The sequence below is a fragment of the Pseudorca crassidens genome, chromosome 12, assembly GCF_039906515.1.
Source record: "Pseudorca crassidens isolate mPseCra1 chromosome 12, mPseCra1.hap1, whole genome shotgun sequence".
NCBI lineage: Eukaryota > Metazoa > Chordata > Mammalia > Artiodactyla > Delphinidae > Pseudorca > Pseudorca crassidens.
This window is the reverse complement of record NC_090307.1, coordinates 11,796,336-11,818,639: the sequence shown is the minus strand read 5'-3', so window position 1 is coordinate 11,818,639 and position 22,304 is coordinate 11,796,336.

Below are 22,304 nucleotides of genomic sequence, written 5' to 3'. Positions count from 1 at the left end.
TGGTTAATGGAGACAATCATTTTTCTGTAGCTCAATAAATTGCAGACTGATCTGAGAAGTGTTTATTAAAAATAAGTGTTTTACAGAGGTAGTATTTTAAGCTTCTAGCAAAAAAAAATGTTTTCTATATACAACAAATCACTAAGAATATAGAAAGTTAACTTCAGAAATGAAAAATTATTTTTAAAACTGTAAATAATTTATTCACTAGATCATCTTATTATAACCTTGTAAAGTTCACTGGAGGGTAGCAAAGGTGGAAGGGAAATGAGAGATGGGAGGAATATGTTTCCTGTTTCTCTAGCATCCTTGGTCCCAGGGGTAGAACTGTCTGGTAATTCTGAAGAGGTGTAAGAAGTCATCAGAGAGCCACTGCAGGAATTTGGAGTATTTATATTACTACAGAACCAAACATCAATCCCTTAAGCTATTATTTCGGTGAAGATGGTTAAACACATACTGACAAATGGACTCCTCTTTTTTCTAATTTTTACTACGTGTGGAACTTACTTCTGAGCTTAGGGTATTAGTTTAACTTCCTGCACACTATGAAACAATAAAAGAGGGTTAGATGGGTCATTTTCTTGTCACTCTGGTACCTCTTAAAAGTGGTGTAATGCATCAGAGCATACTTTATTTTGTCAGGACAGAGAAAGATCAGATTGTATTATAGGAAGAGCAACAGACATAGGATCAGAGAATCCTCAAGAGGGTACATTCTGTAGCTCAGCCAGGCTATTTGTCAGGGTAAAGTTATGGAAACTGATGGTGTATATGACTGAATGACAACCTTGAGAGGGTTGATAATATTTCACAAAGGAGTAGAATCAGCTTCAAGTAAGAGAAAAGGAACCAATTATTATTACCAATTGTATACACTTAATATCGAACTATGTTAGGTTTTCCATACACATTGCTTTGTGTCATTGTTAAGACACCCTAAAAGTATCATTGTCATCAACATTGTTTGTGTTAAACGATGATAGATTTTAGTAAAGGATGAATCTGCATATTTCATTACCCAATAAACCTGACAAAACACAGAAGAGCAAAATATGAAAAAGAATAAATAATTCTACTTCATAGAGACAAGTGTTACCACCCAGGAATGTCTCTTTCCAGAATACTTTTCTGTATTTTAATATGATCATACTATGTGTTGAGGATGATTGGTTGAGCAGTTCATTCATCATCTACTTCCTATGGTAAATTTATGTGAAACGTTAAAATAAATTCGATTTATTTTCATAAAGTGTTTAGAATTATTTACGTATCCTTATATAGAACAGACCTTTAGAAAAAGAGAGACTGAGACCTCTATTCTAAACTCACCATTTCAGAGGTGAAAAGAAATGAGTCAGACAGATCCTGGACTATACCAACATTCCTCTCATTTCAAAATGCCATTTACCATTCCCTGGGCTATAAAAAGCACACAGATGCCTCAAAACTTTTGCAACCTCCCCAGAGTAAAATGTATGTTTGGCCTCTTCTTTTGAATTGCATATTTAGCCATTTTTCTAGCAATCAACTCTGTGTCATTTACAAATGGAGTCTCATAAATATTCCAGTTTGCACTTTCTCAGGTACAGAGCATTCACATTTGATGGTGTAATTTCATTTTGGTTAGAGGAAAATTTTATGCACTTGGGATCCTTTTAGTTCCCAACATGATTAAACCTGGTGTGTAGCTAAAAAGCTCTTATGGCAATTTATCATGTGTTGGCTTAAAGAAATTTTCATTACTTCATCTCAAGACATTGCTTTCCTTGCAAGTTTCAAAGCACATTTTTCACTTAAAGACACTTTCTCTTTTACATACTACTCTCCATTATTGCCCAGATCTTCTTTCACCCCAAACTTCTTCTTTTTCCTTGAGGCAGATCCAAAAGAGTACTTATACAAAGAAAGAGATAGTTTCTTCATTTCTTCTTCTGAACCTTGGAACTAATTCCACAGAATTCCTTAGTCTTTCCATTCACTGTCTGTATTTTTTACCAAAATATATTAGGACCTACAAAAGGAAATGAGGCAACTGCTCACTTCCTTTCAAATATAAACAATAAAAATAATGTCCATTTCCCAAAGGCCCATCATGTGCTTTATTTTTGGTGCTTGAAATTAATTATTTAAGTTAATGCTTTCAGCTTCTAACCAAGAACATTGTTCATCTTAACTTATAGAGGGAAACTGAGGATCTTAAAGTCATTGTAAATTTTTTAGGGTTCAAATTATAAGCAGAACAGGCATTTTCAGGCATGACTTATCCAAATCTTCAAGTTATTACTACCCTGCCATCTTGTTTGACTCCAAAATACCTGACAGAAAAGTTGTTTAGTAGAAAGAAAAGAAACTATAAATTAAAATGATTTTGTGTAATTTATTAAACTTATTATGATTTCTTTCTCAGACTATCACAGAAAATTAAGAGCTGCCTGTACCACAAACTAAGAAATTGTATGGGGGTTCAGATAATGTAGTTTGCTGATTACATCGCTATGATATCTACCTCCACTTCCTTATGTTTAAGATAGAAAAGATAATAGTTTCTTTGAAAATAATCTTAAAATGGTTTATAAATAATTTATCTTTTAAACTTTTTAGAAATTATTTTGATTCACAGAAAAACTGCATATTTGTGTATGGTTTACTTTGTCTTTAACCTGAGAGTATACAGCCAACAGACTGTTTCCAGAACATAACTGGTCTAGTTCTCCTTCTCACTTAGCATGGTTATGTTATTCACTTTCAGTGCAGTAAGATTTATTTGTTTGTGTTTTTATTCCACCTTTTTCCCACCTTCACTGCCGATTTTATTTTATTTTTGTGTATGAAAGGTTGGCATGATTCTAAAAGCTGGAACTCTATAAAAAGGTAAACTCAAAGAATTGACACTCACCCTTTTCTAGCCATTCCCAGGGACTCCCTGCAGAGAACAGATCTCACTGGTTACTGATTCATCTTCCTGTAATTTTTCTTTTTACACAAACAAGCATATCCAGGTATATTTCTTATCCCAACATTTTTCTTACACAAAAGGCAGCACACTGTAGATATTCCTTTGAATTTTGTGTTTTTTCGTAACTGGCTTCCTTCACTTAGCATAGGGAATGACAAACTACAGCCTGTGGGCCAATTAAACCCCAAGGCCTGTAAGCAAAGAATAGCTTTTACATTGGTAAAGGGTTGTAGAAAAGAAAAGAAAAAAATATGTTATAGAGCTTGTATGTGGCTGGCAAGCCTGAAATATTTACAGAAAAAGTTGTCCTACCCGTGACAGTATACTGTATTTAAGTTCATCCATGTTGGAGGATATACCCACAGTTCACTGTTTTTATTGTTCAATATTATTCCAGTGCCAAGATATATCACATTGGGTTTATCCACTTACCAGTTTATGGGCATTTGTGCTATTTCCACTTTGAACTATTGTGAATAATGTATTCATGAATATTCATGCATACAAATCTTTGTGGGGACATATATTTTCATTTCTCTTAGGTAGATACCTAGGAGTGGAACTGCTGGGCTTCATGGTAAATATATGTTCAACTTAAAAAATTCCAAACTACTTTCCAAAATGGTTGTACCATTTTTCCATTCCCAGCAATATAGGAGCGTCCCCTTTTATTTATATTCTTGTCAATATTTGTTATTTTCTTTCCTTTTTATTACAATGACTCTAGTAGATATGAAATGGTATATCAATGTGTTTTTTAATGTAAAACTATTTTATTGCAAATTATACTGCTGTAAAATAAACAAAGGAAATGGATTCCAAAAAGCATTAAAGTAACATTAAAGGAAACAGAACCTCTTTCTCAAGTGCAAGAGAATTCTAAGTAAGAAAAGCACGTGGTCTGTGGTGAAAAGCTGAGCTCAGACTTCAAAGTCAGCCCTGTGTTCCCGCCTGGCCTCAGTCCCCAACTAGCTGTGTAGCCCTCCACAAGCATTTCATCTCTCTGAGCCTCAAGATCCCGTATGGGAAAAATGCTACGTTGATGGGAGGGTTAAATGACATGAGCAGAGAGGGAGAAAGTTACGCGCTCAGACACTACACATCTCAAGCGTACATGGCTGGTCAGTAGAAGAGTCTGGAAGGGTGATGCCTGAGTCTGGGCTCGGAGCATCTCCACTCCTCTGAGAAGACTCACCCTCAGGCTGATGGTGCAGAGCAGTCAACTGAGGCCCGGAGAGATGAAAGATCTGTGCACGGTGTGTGTGTACGTGTTTTATAATGTATCTAATGTATCCGTAGAGTAGTATTTATGTACTCAAAGTTGTGTGCTCAAAAAGAAAATTTTTTTAATGCTAGTGATATGTGATCAAAGAAGTTTGGAGCCTACTGAAAGAGTTGCTCTCTAAGCTGTCCTGGAGTGGAAAGAGCCTGGCTGGGCCTTTGGTCCAGAGGTGACTCTTGTGATCCGACCTGTCCCTGCCAAACGGGGAGAGGAGCTAGGCATTCACTGATTCATCAATGTGCTTTTGATATTTATTTTCCTAATGACTAATGATGATGAACATCTTTAAAAGCACTCTTAAATTACATTTGGGTTGGATGTCTTCTAATTATGAGCAGAAAGAGTTATTTTTGTATTTTGAATACAAATCCTTATTCAGATATGTGATTTGCAAATATATTCTCATACTTTCTGGCTTTTTCTTTCATTTTCATAATATTTATACTTGAAACAGGAACATTTTTATGTTGCCTACTTTGTTTTCTTGAGAATTTAAACCTATATTCATGATGAATATTGGTCCAGTTTTATATTCTTGTAATGCCTTTGCCTGGTTCTGGTATCAAAGAAATATCGCTCCCATTTGATGAATTTGAAAGTATTTCCATCTCTTCAGTTTTCTGGGATAGACTGTGTAGGATTGGTATTTTTACTTTGTAAACAGTTTGCGAGAATTCATCAATGAAAGCATCTTGCTGAGGAATGATCTGTAACTACAGATTTAATTTTTTTAATATACAGGACTATTTAGGTAATCTATTCTTGATTGGAATTTGATAGATTGTATCTTTCAAGTAATTTGTCTATTTCATCTAACTTGTCATAAAGTTGTTTACAATATTCCTTTATTACTCTTTTAATATTTGTAGAATCTGAAGGAATATCATTTCTCTCGTTTATATATTTGTAAATTGTGTGTTTTTTCCTGAAAGAAGTTTATCCATTTTATTGATTTTTCTCATAGCACAAAGTTTTGGTTTCACCAATTTTTCTCTATTTTTTTTTCTGTTCTCGTCTATTGATTTTATACCAATTTTTATTATTCCCTTTATTTTATTTACTTTGGGTTTAATTTATTCTACCTTTTGTAGTTACGTTATCTAGAAGTTGAGGACAATGGCCTTTATTGCTTTCTAATACAGGTGTTTGGTGCCATAACTTTCCCCCTAAGTACTGCTTTACCAGCATCCCACAAGGTTTAATAGGTTGTAATTCCATTTTCTTTATTTAAAAATACTTTCTAGGGCTTCCCTGGTGGCGCAGTGGTTGAGAGTCCGCCTGCCGATGCAGGGGACACCGGTTCGTGTCCCAGTTCGGGAGGATCCCACATGCCGCGGAGCGGCTAGGCCCGTGAGCCATGGCTGCTGAGCCTGTGCGTCCGGAGCCTGTGCTCCGCAACGGGAGAGGCCACAACAGTGAGAGGCCCACGTACTACAAGAAAAGAAAAAAAAAAAAAAAACTTTCTAATTTCTATTCTGTTTTCTTCTTTAACCTATATGTTATTTGGTTAAGAATTCTTAATCATTCTATTTTTATCTCTTTTGTAGTTAATTTGCTATAACTTCATTTTTGTTTATTTTAGTACTTGCTTTAGGATTTATAACATACATATTTAACTTATCTCACTCTACTCTCAAGTCATATCATACCATTTCTTAAATAGTATAAGATAACTTCAAAATAGTATACTTCCATTGCTCTCCTGAAAACATTTATGCTGTTATTATATATTTTTGTTTTATGTATGTTATAAATGTAATATTTCATTATTTTTTATTCTTGCTTGAACAGTTATTTTTAAAATAGATTTGGATAAAAAGAAAATTTCTTATACCTTCATCTATGTAACTACCATTTCTACTCATCCTTTTGTGTAGATCCATGTTTCTATATTGTGTCATTTTTCTCTTCTCTGAAGGACTTCTTTCACATTCCTTTCAGTGGGATCCTACTCTTGATATGTATCTTTAGCCTTTAGATCTCCAAAAAAAATTTTTTTAAACTTCGTTTTTTCCTCGGGCATAGAATTTTAGGTTGGAAAGATTTTTGTTTTTTCTATTTTTTTCTTTTATTCAGTTTATTAAAGATATTGCTCCACTGTCTTTTCATTCAAATTATTTCCAGTGGGAAACTTCTGTTCTCCTTAATTTTGTCTCTCCTAGTAATGTCCTTTTTAATCTGACTGCTATTAAGATTCTCTGTTTATGATTAGTTTTGAACAAGTTAATAATATGTTTTGTTGTAATTTTCTTCATGTTTCTTGTTCCTCATGTTTGTTGAACTTCTTGGATCTGTGAGTTTATAGTTTTCAGCAAATTTAGAAAAATTTCAGCCATTTTTTTCTTCCAATATTTTTTCTACCCTTACCCTCTCTTTCAGGGACTCAAATTGTACATCTATCAGCCTACCTGAAGTTGTCCCACAGATTATTCTCTGTTTCTTTTGGTTCTTGTTGTCTATTCTCTCTTCTCTCTTAATTTTGAATAGTTTCTATGGCTATGTCTTCAGGTTCACTAATCTTTATTCTACTAAATGTATCTCAAAATTCCATTGCTCTTCATCTCACTCATAATAATGTTAATCTCTGGAAATTCAATCTGAGTCAGTTTTGATTGATCTAATTCCTCATTATGGGTCATATTTCCCTACATCTTTGCATGCCTAGTAATTTTTTTATTTTTTATTATAAGCTAGATATTGTGAATTTTACCTTGGATGCTGTGTATTTTTGTATTCCCATAAATAATCTTCAGCTTTTTCTTGGGACACATTTAAATTATTTGGAAATTGTTTGATCCTTTCAGATCTTGATTCTCAGGTTCATTTTGTGAAATAGGAGTGCTGTTTCAGTTACAGTTTATTTCTCACTGCCATGTACCTTACCCAACAATATACCAATATGGCTGTGCCATCCACTGACTGATGTGTTTCCCTCATGTTGCTTCACTTCCCATGCCACCCATTACCTGGAGAGTAAGTAAGGAGTTAGGGATAGTATTTCTAGCCTGCCACACCCTTAGTCACATATACCCTACAGTTTTTAGTGTCCACTTGAGTTCCTTTAGTTATTACACTGGTTCTTTCACACCCACATGGCTGCGTTGATATCTTTGGTCTAAGACTTTTGGGGTCGTGACACTAAAATTTAGGGTCTGTGTTTTCTGCTTAAAGACTAATGTCTTAACTTGTCCACAGGCTATTTCCTCACTCAAGTATAGATTCCAAGTTTCATGAAACTCCAAAGTATGGTAATAGTAGCTGTGTATGTACTTATTTGTTGAAATAGATTTTTATTTTTATTTTTGTTACTGGGATTTTGAGGAAATGAGTAGTACCTTAAAAATGTTCTTTCTTGATTTTCCCTGCAAAATTTATGAAACAGTGCTTTCCTGATGAGAGAGAGAGAGAGAGAGAAATATTTTTCCATTTTATGAAGCTAGTTTGTACACAGCAAAGTGCCTATTGAGTTATCTCTTTTATGAGTGTTCTCTGCTTTTTATAGTATTTTTGTTGCTACCAGGAGAAATGCAAAGGCTTTGAGTCTAAAGATAATAGCATATCATTTTTTATGGGACACTAAGTGTTTAATTCATATCCAGCAATAGGCTTGGAAAAATTCTATAGAGCAATAATTCACAAAAATTATGATTTTGTTGATTTTCCCTTTGTCCTCATTCCTGGTTTGTTGAACAAATTAAGTTTATTTCTTCTGGTAGTAATTTGTCAGCTTTCATCACTTTTCAGAAGATTGGTTTTATGTGAACTCCAACGACTTTAGAACTATCATTCTTGTACTTTATACAACCAATTACCTCAATATTAGGTAGTATTTACTTAATTAGAATTATAATAAAATGATGAAAAATAAAACATTTATGTGTTTAGAAGTACTATGTTTTTCTAAATGGAGTAGACTATATTTATTATGCCATAAAAGGTTTTGACATCATTGTAAATAACAGTGACTTAGTAATTAACTGCTCTTGTATAGCCTGTAGAGAAAAATTAAAATGAGAGGAAAGGAGTGATCACCTTAGTGATTTGTAACCCAATAATTTATTGGAGTTTGGTAAGATTACAAATTAACATTGTGTTTCCAGTTATTTGCAGACAGAGACTCTTGTCAAAACCATGCAAATCCCGGGGGTGATGGTGGGGTATTTAAATATCATGTCCAAGCCTGATGATATAGGCTAGTCGAATATGAATTGGAGCAGGCAGGCATCATTTAGGAGATTGATGCAATCTCCTAAGCTCAGGTTCGCTTGACAATATACTTCTGAGGTTAGGAATAATGCCTTCCTATCCTGTGGGCTGACTACTAACCTGGACATATTTCTGCTTGGGAGATTGATAAGAATTAGAATTTCAAACACAGAGTTTACCTGATATTTACTTTTGAAATAGTACAAATACGACTTACCACCTCTGGTCTTAATAATGGATTGACTTTCATTTCTAAAATATTTCTAACTTCTCAAATATCTAAAAGATTGAACAATGCTCACTTCTTGCTGCCCTGGTATATATTTGAATTTATTATTTTTACTTCAAATGGACATTTTTATTTTTGGTTTTTGTTTTTTGATTGACTTTTTAAAATACTTGAACATGTAATGGTATTATCTTCTTCTTACACTTACCTTCTCTCTCTCTCTCTCTATACATATATATACACATACACACACACATATATGGCATGTGTTAATTATTATTAATATCAATTAGTTTAGAACACGATCATCATGTAGCATGATCGCTAGTGTTATATTAAAAGACTATTTAAATCAAATTCAGTATGAAGGGAAGAGTAAGACGCGGAGATCACGTTCCTCCCCACAGATACACCAGAAATACATCTACGCGTGGAACAACTCCTACAGAGCATCTACTGAACGCTGGCAGAAGACCTCAGACCTCCCAAAAGGCAAGAAACCCCCCACGTACCTGGGTAGGGCAAAAGAAAAAACTAAACAGAGACAAAAGGATAGGGACGGGTCCTGCACCAGCGGGAGAGAGCTGTGAAGGAGGAAAAGTGTCCACACACTAGGAAGCCCCTTCGCGGGTGGAGGCTTCGGGAGGCGGAGTGGGGGAGCTTGGGAGCCGCGGAGGAGAGCACAGCAACAGGGGTGCGGAGGGCAAAGCGGACAGATTCCAGCGCAGAGGATCGGGCCGACCGGAACTCGCCAGCCGAGAGGCTTGTCTGCTTGCCCGCCGGGGCGGGCGGGACTGGGAGCTGAGGCTCCGGCTTTTGTCGGAGCGCCGGGAGAGGACTGAGGTTGGCGGCGTGAACACAGCCTGCGGGGCGTTGGTGCACCGCGGCTGGCCGGGAGAGAGTCCGGGGAGAAGTCTGGAACTGCCGAAGAGGCAAGAGACTTTTACGTCCCTCTTTGTTTCCTGGTGCACGAGGAGAGGGGATTAAGAACGCTGCTTGAGAGAGCTCCAGGGACGGGCGCGAGCCGCGGCTAAAAGTGCGGAGCCCAGAGACAGACATGAGACGCTAGGGCCGCTGCTGCCGCCACCGGGAGGCCTGTGTGCGAACACAGGTCACTAGCCACACGCCCTTCCGGGAAGCCTGTGCAGCCCGCCACTGCCAGGGTCCCGGGATCCAGGGACAACTCCCCCGGGAGAACGCACAGGCGCGCCTCAGGCTGCAACGTCTCGCCGGCCTCTGCCGCCGCAGGCCCGCCCCACACTCCGTGCCCCTCCCTACCCCCGGGCCTGAGTGAGCCAGAGCCTCCGTATCAGCGGCTCCTTTAACCCCGTCCTGTCTGAGCAAAGAACAGACGCCCTCCGGCGACCTACACGCACAGGCGGGGCTAAATCCAAAGCTGAGCCCCTGGGAGCTGTGAGAACAAAGAAGAGAAAGGGAAATCTCTCCCAGCAGCCTCAGAAGCAGCGGATTAAAGCTCCACAATCAACTTGATATACCCTGCATCTGTGGAATACCTGAATAGACAACCAATCATCCCAAATTAAGGAGCCCTGTGGATGAAAGGCTCTTGGTGCTGCAGCCAGGAGTCAGTGCTGTGCCTCTGAGGTGGGAGAGCCAACTTCAGGACACTGATCCACAAGAGACCTCCCAGCTGCACATAATATCAAACAGCAAAAATTTCCGAGAGATCTCCATCTCAACGCCAGCACCCAGCTTCACTCAACGACCAGCAAGCTACAGTGCTGGACATCCTATGCCAAACAACTAGCAAGACAGGAACACAACCCCACCCATTAGCAGAGAGGCGGCCCAAAATCATAATAAGTCTACAGACACCCCAAAACACACCACCAGACGTGGACCTGCCCACTAGAAAGACAAGATCTAGCCTCATCCACCAGAACACAGGCACTAGTACCCTCCACCAGGAAGCCTACACAACCCACTGAACCAACCTTAGCCACTGGGGACAGACACAAAAAACAACAGGAACTACGAACCTTCAGCCTGCAAAAAAGGAGACCCCAAACACAGTAAGATAAGCAAAATGAAAAGACAGAAAAACACACCGCAGATGAAGGAGCAAGATAAAAACCCATCAGACCTAACAAATGAAGAGGAAATAGGCAGTCTACCTGAAAAAGAATTCAGAATAATGATAGTAAGGTTGATCCGAAATCTTGGAGATAGAATGGACAATAGAATGGACAAAATGCAAGAATCAGTTAACAAGGACCTAGAAGAACTAAAGATGAAACAAGCAACGATGAACAACACAATAAATGAAATTAAAAGTACTCTAGATGGGATCAATAGCAGAATAACTGAGGCAGAAGAACGGATAAGTGACCTGGAAGATAAAATAGTGGAAATAACTACTGCAGAGCAGAATAAAGAAAAAAGAATGAAAAGAACTGAGGACAGTCTCAGAGACCTCTGGGACAACATTAAACGTACCAACATTCGAATTATAGGGGTTCCAGAAGAAGAAGAGAAAAAGAAAGGGACTGAGAAAATATTTGAAGAGATTATAGTTGAAAACTTCCCTAATATGGGAAAGGAAATAGTTAATCAAGTCCAGGAAGCACAGAGAGTCCCATACAGGATAAATCCAAGGAGAAATACGCCAAGACACATATTAATCAAACTGTCAAAAATTAAATACAAAGAAAACATATTAAAAGCAGCAAGGGAAAAACAACAAATAACACACAAGGGAATCCCCATAAGGTTAACAGCTGATCTTTCAGCAGAAACTCTGCAAGCCAGAAGGGAGTGGCAGGACATATTGAAAGTGTTGAAGGAGAAAAACCTGCAACCAAGATTACTCTACCCAGCAAGGATCTCATTCAGATTTGATGGAGAAATTAAAACCTTTAGAGACAAGCAAAAGCTGAGAGAGTTCAGCACCACCAAACCAGCTCTACAACAACTGCTAAAGGAACTTCTCTAGGCAAGAAACACAAAAGAAGGAAAAGACCTACAATAACAAACCCAAAACAATTAAGAAAATGGGAATGGGAACACACATATCGATAATTACCTTAAATGTAAATGGACTAAATGCTCCCACCAAAAGACACAGATTGGCTGAATGGATACAAAAACAAGACCCATATATTTGCTGTCTACAAGAGACCCACTTCAGACCTAGAGACACATACAGACTGAAAGTAAGGGGATGGAAAAAGGTATTTCATGCAAATGGAAACCAAAAGAAAGCTGGAGTAGCAATTCTCATATCAGACAAAATAGACTTTAAAACAAAGACTATTAGAAGAGACAAAGAAGGACACTACATAATGATCAAGGGATCGATCCAAGAGGAAGATATAAAAATTGTAAATATTTATGCACCCAACATAGGTGCACCTCAATACATAAGGCAAATACTGACAACCATAAAAGGGGAAATCGACAGTAACACATTCATAGTAGGGGACTTTAACACCCCACTTTCACCAATGGACAGATCATCCAAAATGAAAATAAATAAGGAAACACAAGCTTTAAATGATACATTAAATGAGATGGAGTTAATTGATATTTATAGGACATTCCATCCAAAAACAACAGAATACACATTTTTCTCAAGTGCCCATGGAACATTCTCCAGGATAGATCATATCTTGGGTCACAAATCAAGCCTTGGTAAATTTAAGAAAATTGAAATTGTATCAAGTATCTTTTCCGACCACAACGCTATGAGACTCGATATCAATCACAGGAGAAGATCTGTAAAAAATACAAACACATGGAGGCTAAACAATACACTACTTAATAACGAAGTGATCACTGAAGAAATCAAAGGGGAAATCAAAAAATACCTAGAAACAAATGACAATGGAGACACGACGACTCAAAATCTATGGGATGCAGCAAAAGCAGTTCTAAGAGGGAAGTTTATAGCAATACAATCTTACCTTAAGAAACAGGAAACATCTCGAATAAACAACCTAACCTTGCACCTAAAGCAATTAGAGAAAGAAGAACAAAAAAACCCCAAAGTTAGCAGGAGGAAAGAAATCATAAAAATCAGATCAGAAATAAATGAAAAAGAAATGAAGGAAACGATAGCAAAGATCAGTAAAACTAAAAGCTGGTTCTTTGAAAGGATAAACAAAATTGATAAACCATTAGCCAGACTCATCAAGAAAAAAAGGGAGAAGACTCAAATCAATAGAATTAGAAATGAAAAAGGAGAAGTAACGACTGACACTGCAGAAATACAAAAGATCATGAGAGATTACTACAAGCAACTCTATGCCAATAAAATGGACAACCTGGAAGAAATGGACAAATTCTTAGAAAGGCACAACCTGCCAAGACTGAATCAGGAAGAAATAGAAAATATGAACAGACCAATCACAAGCACTGAAATTGAAACTGTGATTAAAAATCTTCCAACAAGCAAAAGCCCAGGACCAGATGGCTTCACAGGCGAATTCTATCAAACATTTAGAGAAGAGCTATCACCTATCCTTCTCAGACTCTTCCAAAATATAGCAGAGGGAGGAACACTCCCCAACTCATTCTACGAGGCCACCATCACCCTGATACCAAAACCAGACAAGGATGTCACAAAGAAAGAAAACTACAGGCCAATATCACTGATGAACATAGATGCAAAGATCCTCAACAAAATACTAGCAAACAGAATCCAACAGCACATTAAACGGATCATACACCATGATCAAGTGGGGTTTATTCCAGGAATGCAAGGATTCTTCAATATACGCAAATCAATCAACGTGATACACCATATTAACAAATTGAAGGAGAAAAACCATATGATCATCTCAATAGATGCAGAGAAAGCTTTTGACAAAATTCAACACCCAGTTATGATAAAAACCCTGCAGAAAGTAGGCATAGAGGGAACTTTCCTCAACATAATAAAGGCCATATATGACAAACCCACAACCAACATCGTCCTCAATGGTGAAAAACTGAAAGCATTTCCACTAAGATCAGGAACAAGACAAGGTTGCCCACTCTCACCACTCTTATTCAACATAGTTTTGGAAGTTTTAGCCACAGCAATCAGAGAAGAAAAGGAAATAAAAGGAATCCAAATCGGAAAAGAAGAAGTAAAGCTGTCACTGTTTGCAGATGACATGATACTATACATACAGAACCCTAAAGATGCTACCAGAAAACTACTAGAGCTAATTAATGAATTTGGTAAAGTGGCAGGATACAAAATTAATGCACAGAAATCTCTGGCATTCCTATACACTAAGGATGAAAAATCTGAAAGTGAAATCAAGAAAACACTCCCATTTACCATTGCAACAAAAAGAATAAAATACCTAGGAATAAACCTACCTAAGGAGACAAAAGACCTGTATGCAGAAAATTATAAGACACTGATGAAAGAAATTAAAAATGATACAAATAGATGGAGAGATATACCATGTTCTTGGATTGGAAGAATCAACATTGTGAAAATGACTCTACTACCCAAAGCAATCTACAGATTCAATGCAATCCCTATCAAACTACCACTGGCATTTTTCACAGAACTAGAACAAAAAATCTCACAATTTGTATGGAAACACAAAAGACCCCGAATAGCCAAAGCAATTTTGAGAACGAAAAATGGAGCTGGAGGAATCAGGCTTCCTGACTTCAGACTATACTACAAAGCTACAGTAATCAAGACAGTATGGTACTGGCACAAAAACAGAAATATAGATCAATGGAACAGGATAGAAAGCCCAGAGATAAACCCACGCACATATGGTCACCTTATCTTTGACAAAGGAGGCAGAAATGTACAGTGGAGAAAGGACAGCCTATTCAATAAGTGGTGCTGGGAAAACTGGACAGCTACATGTAAAAGTATGAGATTAGATCCCTCCCTAACACCATACACAAAAATAAGCTCAAAATGGATTAAAGACCTAAATGTAAGGCCAGAAACTATCAAACTCTTAGAGGAAAACATAGGCAGAACACTCTATGACATAAATCACAGCAAGATCCTTTTTGACCCACCTCCTAGAGAAATGGAAATAAAAACAAAAGTAAACAAATGGGACCTAATGAAACTTAAAAGCTTTTGCGCAGCAAAGGAAACCATAAAGAAGACCAAAAGACAACCCTCAGAATGGGAGAAAATATTTGCAAATGAAGCAACTGACAAAGGATTAATCTCCAAAATTTATAAGCAGCTCATGCAGCTTAATAACAAAAGAACAAACAACCCAATCCAAAAATGGGCAGAAGACCTAAATAGACATTTCTCCAAAGAAGATATACAGAGTGCCAACAAACACATGAAAGAATGCTCAACATCACTAATCATTAGAGAAATGCAAATCAAAACTACAATGAGATATCATCTCACACCAGTCAGAATGGCCATCATCAAAAAATCTAGAAACAATAAATGCTGGAGAGGGTGTGGAGAAAAGGGAACCCTCTTACACTGTTGGTGGGAATGTAAATTGATACAGCCACTGTGGAGAACAGTATGGAGGTTCCTTAAAAAGCTACAAATAGAACTACCATATGACCCAGCAATCCCACTACTGGGCATATACCCTGAGAAAACCATAATTCAAAAAGAGTCATGTACCAAAATGTTCATTGCAGCTCTATTTACAATAGCCCAGAGATGGAAACAACCTAAGTGTCCATCATCGGATGAATGGATAAAGAAGATGTGGCACATATATACAATGGAGTATTACTCAGCCATAAAAAGAGACGAAATTGAGCTATTTGTAATGAGGTGGATAGACCTAGAGTCTGTCATACAGAGTGAAGTAAGTCAGAAAGAGAGAGACAAATACCGTATGCTAACACATATATATGGAATTTAAGAAAAAAAAATGTCATGAAAAACCTAGGGGTGAAACAGGAATAAAGACACAGACTTACTAGAGAATGGACTTGAGGCTATGGGGAGGGGGAAGGGTAAACGGTGACAAAGCAATAAAGAGGCATGGACATGTATACACTACCAAACGTAAGGTAGATAGCTAGTGGGAAGCAGCCGCATAGCACAGGGAGATCAGCTCGGTGCTGTGTGACCTCCTGGAGGGGTGGGATAGGGAGGGTGGGAGGGAGGGTGACGCAAGCGGGAAGAGATATGGGAACATATGTATATATATAACTGATTCATTTTGTTGTGAAGCTGAAACTAACATACCATTGTAAAGCAATTATGCTCCAATAAAGATGTTTAAAAAAAAAAAAAAAAAAAAATTCAGTATGAAAAAGACATACAGGGCTCATCTAACTTCAGTTCTAATCAATGAATTGCTAGCCCTTTCTTTGATTCCTCTCTAAGATTAAATGCCCTTCATTGTAGCTGCTTTGATTATTTGTTCTATATTTTCCCAAATTTCTACTGATTTGAGTAATTCCATGAATAGGGGAATAAAAGCCTTTGCACATTTTCTGACACCTTCCATCAGTCCTGTTTCTAGAATGTCACATGAAAAAGTACCATAGCTAGTCACTCATGTAAGGTATAGATTTCAACTAATTTGGTCCCGTGAAAAAGCTGGGACTATATATTTATTTTGTAGTATAAATCTGAGAACAAGATTTAATTTAAAAGAGAACTAGAATATAATTGTGTTAAATACACATATCAATGCATAAAATTTACATTGATATATTTTCATTAAGAGAATATTAATCATTAACTAATATGCATATAGCATTGAGTTCTTCTGATTGTAATTATTGTAATTTTCAGCAAACTTTTCACCATTCATCACAAGATACAAATGAACCTAACAAATGATAAAAATCTGAATATTTCATCAAACCCATTTTCTTATCTCTTTTGGTCACTGAACTACTGAGCAGACAACTATCTTTCACTTTCAATTTGAAAGTCATGACGACTTTAAACATTTGATAAACATTTTTTACATGTTGATTCACTAAAATTAAAAAAAGACATTATTTAGAAAAATGTCCCTTTGATTTACATTAGACAAGAGAGCTTCCTTGATTTTTCTGACAAACTTTTATTAAAAAAAAATTCAGTAACCTTCAGTAGACATTTAGCAGGGCTTGACAAAGTTTTGATTGAGGAAAGATTGATTCTCTAAAGTTTAGTGGTCAAACATGCACTGAATTTGCTGCGGTTCATTGCTATATTCCAGAAAGGATTTCTAGCCATTATCACCTAATGAGCTTATTAGTAAAAGGCTGAAAGGATCACAGATTGTCTGTCAAGCAAGATTGTCAGTCACAAGCTGTTAGCAACTCTGCTGTGATCTACACACCATGAGTGAAGAACAGAATGGTGCTAAAATGCTGCTTATTATGTCCTGCAGCTTGTGCAGTAACACAAATAAAATATGTGGAGCAAAGGTTTAAAGGGAAAAAAATAAGTTCTGAAGAAGAAAATCAGAGGAAATTAGACAGAAGAGTGCTTTACCACCTCCCATTGCCTTTAGTGGTAATTATAATGCAGAGGAGAAATCAAGGCACCTGCAGCAATAATAGCCATAGTCCAAAATGATGCTATCAAGCTCTTGTCGAAAAAAAAAAAAATAAAGAAACCCCAAAAGTAAAAGTCTACTTGACTGCTGTTAGCAACAGGCAGAATTGACTTTTCTCCTGGGAGATATACTTTTTTCTGTTTCAAACAGATATCTGGAATTCTGCTCTGTTCCACAACCCTTTGTTTATACCTTAGTTTAGCTTTAAAGTCAGTATTTTGTAATCAATGCAGTCTGTATACCTCATTTGTAGTTAGATAAGTATCTCTGAACCAAATGAATTTGCTGATGAAAACTTCTGAATTTGATTTTAAAATAGGCAATTCTAACTTGTATGTATTTGGTAATTCTTTCATATTCTAATTCACATTGTTATACAACTAATATAATTATATTTATATATTTTTCTTTCCTGACAATTGATTAGGGACAATATCTAAAACCCCTATTTTAAGTGGATGAGGTTTGAATTTCATTGCCAATGCTTATTTATTGTAGGTAAAGTAGTTTTGAATTTTTTTGTTTTGTTTTAAAAAGGTTTATAGAATCCCTCTTTAATGAGTAAACACATTTCTTTGTTCTCTACACCTACACATGAATTAGTTGATCTTCCATCCTGACACAGATTACTACGTATAATCTCTTCTAATAATCATCACTGGGGCTGATGGAGTTAAACTGACTGTCTTATGATCCATTCACATCCTTACCAGGCGATACTATCAAGGGAAAGAAAGTAAAGCAGGCACTGGTCTAAATTTCCTTGCTAACATGATATATGGAACTCTAGGCAAACAGACTAATGATATTTCATAGAAAAATGGTCCTTATTACAGAATGTTCTTAATAGGATGTCCCTAATAAAAGATGGCTTAAATTCAGAATCTATGAAGTTGAGAGACATGATTCCCTGGGAAAAGAGTGTATGAGCTGGGGTGTGAAATGGAGGTATTTAATAGACTAAATATTTCTGGTGTGTGATAAGAACCCACTTAACTCATTTGGAGACTTCATCTACTCTGGTCCAGAGAACATGTATTATGGCTGGAGGAAAGGACCAAGGGAGCTGTCCTCAATGTCTAGATTCCAACATGCTTTTCCTGAAGTCTTTAGAACTCATAACTTTGAAATTATTATTGAATCTTGATCTTATTTGTGTGATTTCTGTAAGTCTGATTTGTTTGAGTGGACAATCAGATTATTTATGTTAAGTCAATGCTAAAACACTACTTTTATTACGTCACATCCTTGGCAAAAGCAAAGAATGATATTCTGTAGTTCCACAACACCTGTTGTAATGTTTCTGGAAGTATTTCCACCACTATTCTCCGAAGTCAATCTTCTAGTCGGACAAAACTTGCTAACTCACAGTCCTACAAAGCACTTCAAATATTCCCATCCCTGCACTTTTGTTGATATTCTTTCCCCCAAGGTGTGGCTATAACCTACTTCCTTCCTGACAATTACAGTTTAAAAGTGATCTCTTTACTAAACTGGATTACTACAACCTCCTTAATCACCCCACACTCCACCACACACCCTTACATCCCCCCCCAAAAAAATCAATGTTTCTTTAAATTTAAAATGGGAAACAAAAAAATTAATAAAATACAGCTAAATTTCATTAGGAAATTTGTGTAGAAAAACTCATGAAGATAAAGTGCATGAGCTTGACTATATAAAAATTTAAAATTTCTGTTGAAGAGGACAAATAAGGCCCCAAGAAAATAGATTAGGAAGAAAATTTGTGAGATATGTAATACACAAAGAGTTAGTATTCCTATTCTGTGAAGACCTCTCATAAATCTATAAGGAAAATATGCAAGACATGTAAAGGGGTAAAACACAGAGAAAAATAAACTCAATGACAAATAAATATGAGAATAGTTACATAATCTTGTACAGGCATTAATACCATGAGCTACAGGTTTTCCTAAAAAATTTGAAAGCCAAAGTTTGAATACACATTTTTTTTTTTTTCCCCCAGTACGCGGGCCTCTCACTGTTGTGGCCTCTTCCGTTGCAGAGCGCAGGCTCCGGATGCGCAGGCCCAGTGGCCATGGCTCACGGGCCCAGCCGCTCCGCGGCATGTGGGATCTTCCCGGACCCGGGCACGAGCCCGTGTCCCCTGCATCGGCAGGCGGACTCTCAACCACTGCGCCACCAGGGAAGCCCCCGAATACACATCTTTAATGAGGAGGCTAGGACATGACATTTTCACATACTGTTCCTGGATGTGTAAGCAATGAAACCTTTTAAAATTAACTTGTCAGAAATTTAAGTGGGTATTCCTTTTACCAACTGATTTTGAAAACTGTACTCTTAGGTTGCATAAAACAAAACAATATCACAAATATAAAGCAAATGGATTGAAATATCATTTATAATAATATGAAATTAGAAATGACTTAAATATAAATCAAGATGGCATAATTGATTACGTTGCAGTACAGAAACTGGAACCTAATGCAGATCTTAAAATGTATGATAGAGGGAGAGGCCACAACAGTTAGAGGCCCGCATACCACAAAAAAAAAAAAAAGAAAGAAAGAAAGATCTGTAATTATTCATGGGAAAAATGTCCTCTTAGACTGTTAAAAAATCACATATCACATATGTTGAATACGATGACCTAGTTGTAAAATATATGTATATACGTATGTATGTATGTAATTTGTGATACTATGGAAGGTACACACACACACACACACACACATACTATTCAGACTGGGAAAGATGCACCATTATTTCCAGTGACTCTCTGTGATATTTGTATATAATGGGATTTTCACTAACCATATATTCTTTCAATATCTAATATTTTAAGATAGGAAGTATATTTTGCTTTCAGAATGAGAGAAAAATTAGTGTCTTTGCTACCTTTTTAAAATTAATTTAGCAAAACTCACAGTTACCTCACTGTTATGTAGTATGATTTCACGAAACCAGAGCAAGAGTAGGAGTGACACGGTAAATGACTCCACTCCTGCTGCAGCTGTTAACAGTGAAAGATTAAAAGTGAAGTTTGATCTTGTGGGAGTGAAAGCTATCTTCCCTGTGGATGTTGGATTTCCTGATAAAAGAGTCATCGACAAAACCTGCCTAAATGCAAACACAATAAAGACAGCAGCCCTCAGAGAAGGATTGGAAGCAGCCATTTCCATTCTATTAGCAGTTTGCAATTACAGTCACGGTAATCAGTAACTGTCATCAGGCGCTTGATGGGGATCTTAGCTCTTCTTTAAGTATAGTCAATACAAATCTGTATTACTAATGTAGAGACTTAGAATTCTCTGCAATCACTCAAAAGGAACCTGACCAAAAATGAATAAATGAATGAATAAATAAGCACACAACAAATAGAGTGAAGAGCAGACTACCCCAGTGAACTGCATTATGTGACAACTTTATCATGGGACAGAGCGATAAAGATTCAATAAACCTAGAAAACACACACACACACACACACACACACACACACACGAGACGGGGAAAAAAATAAGGAGAAAAGAGAAGGGAAGGAAAGAAAAGAAAGGAAAAGAAATCGGCCCAGATTGAAGTCACTGTAATTAATTCCGTTAGTCTCATCTGACTAAAAGTAGAATTGGCACATCATTTATGTTTTCAAAGGTAATTATGCCTAAATAGACTGTGAAAAATATTCTCAATCAAACTATTAGGTTTTTTTAGTTCTGAATTACAGAATACTTCTAAGTAGTTTTATACTTAAATAATAGGATTGCCCAATCAAGATATTGGAACCCATTGAGGGACATCAAGTAACATCCACTGGAATGTGCTGTCCGGCTGAGTAGGACACAGCTATAGGTGAGCTCCCAAATAGGATGTCATAAGCTTCAGGAGTAAGGACAGTCGCATCACTTAACCATCTGCTGTAGTATCTGTATTGTTATTGTTATTTATAAACATTAAGAGTGAGAAAGAGGAGATATAAATGCTCATTAAAGAAAAAATTTCAATATATTTACATATGCCCTTATTTCAGAAGTAATTAAAGCAAATGCATTTCACAGTCTTTTGGAAATAGGATTTGCTATTTGGATTAATTATTCCTTATATGAAATACTTGCAAATATATTTTTGCTTTATTCTTCTACCAAATTGATCCACCATGTACTATCAAATAACCAGACTAGCTGTTTTTATGAATGTCAAAGTCACAGCCTCACTTGAAGTTCAGGTTCTCAACCAAATTCTAAGGCTATAAATTTCATCACTTCTATTATATTATACTATATATATTATATTCTTTTCAAGCTTATAATATTCTTAACTTTGTGTACATTTTCTGAAAACTTACAATTTTTTTATTTTTTTATTTTTTTTTTTTTTTGCGGTACGCGGGCCTCTCACTGTTGTGGCCTCTTCCATTGCGGAGCACAGGCTCCGGATGCGCAGGCCCAGCGGCCATGGCTCACGGGCCCAGCCGCTCCGCGGCATGTGGGTTCTTCCCGGACCGGGGCACGAACCCGTGTCCCCTGCATCGGCAGGCAGACTCTCAACCACTGCGCCACCAGGGAAGCCCTGAAAACTTACAAATTTTTGACGTAAGTTACTTTTGCAGGAGAAAAGACATATTGTATTAATATTGACACTGACACTAATTTGGTATGCAAAATGCTAATTAAATACATAATAAAATTATTCAAGATAAAGATAACCTTGGGGCTGGCAACTTAATTCTTAATTTGTAATTCATAAATTTCTTCAAAATCTATATGTACATTAGTGTTTCTTATCTCCATTGTGCCATGTACCCACTCATGAAACTTGAAACTTCTCAATCAATTACTTCAACCTGCAAAATATCTCAATGTATCTACTCCACATTATCGCTGTGCCTAAACCCTAGTCCACAGAAAATCTGATTGAGAGTAAAAATTCTGGAGACAGACTGTTTATTCTTCTCTCCCAGGTCGTCCACTTATCTGCTTTACTATCTTGAGCAAATTATTTATACTCTTCTGAACTTCAGTTTCCCCACAGGTGAAGCAGTGGTAAGAGCAGTTGTCTTTTAATGTTCCTGTGTGGAAATATGCCAAAGACACTACCTGGCACATAAAAATTTCATGCTCAAAGACAGTGAGCAATTACTTTTAACTTCCCTGAGTCATTTATAAACCATTGCTACAGCTT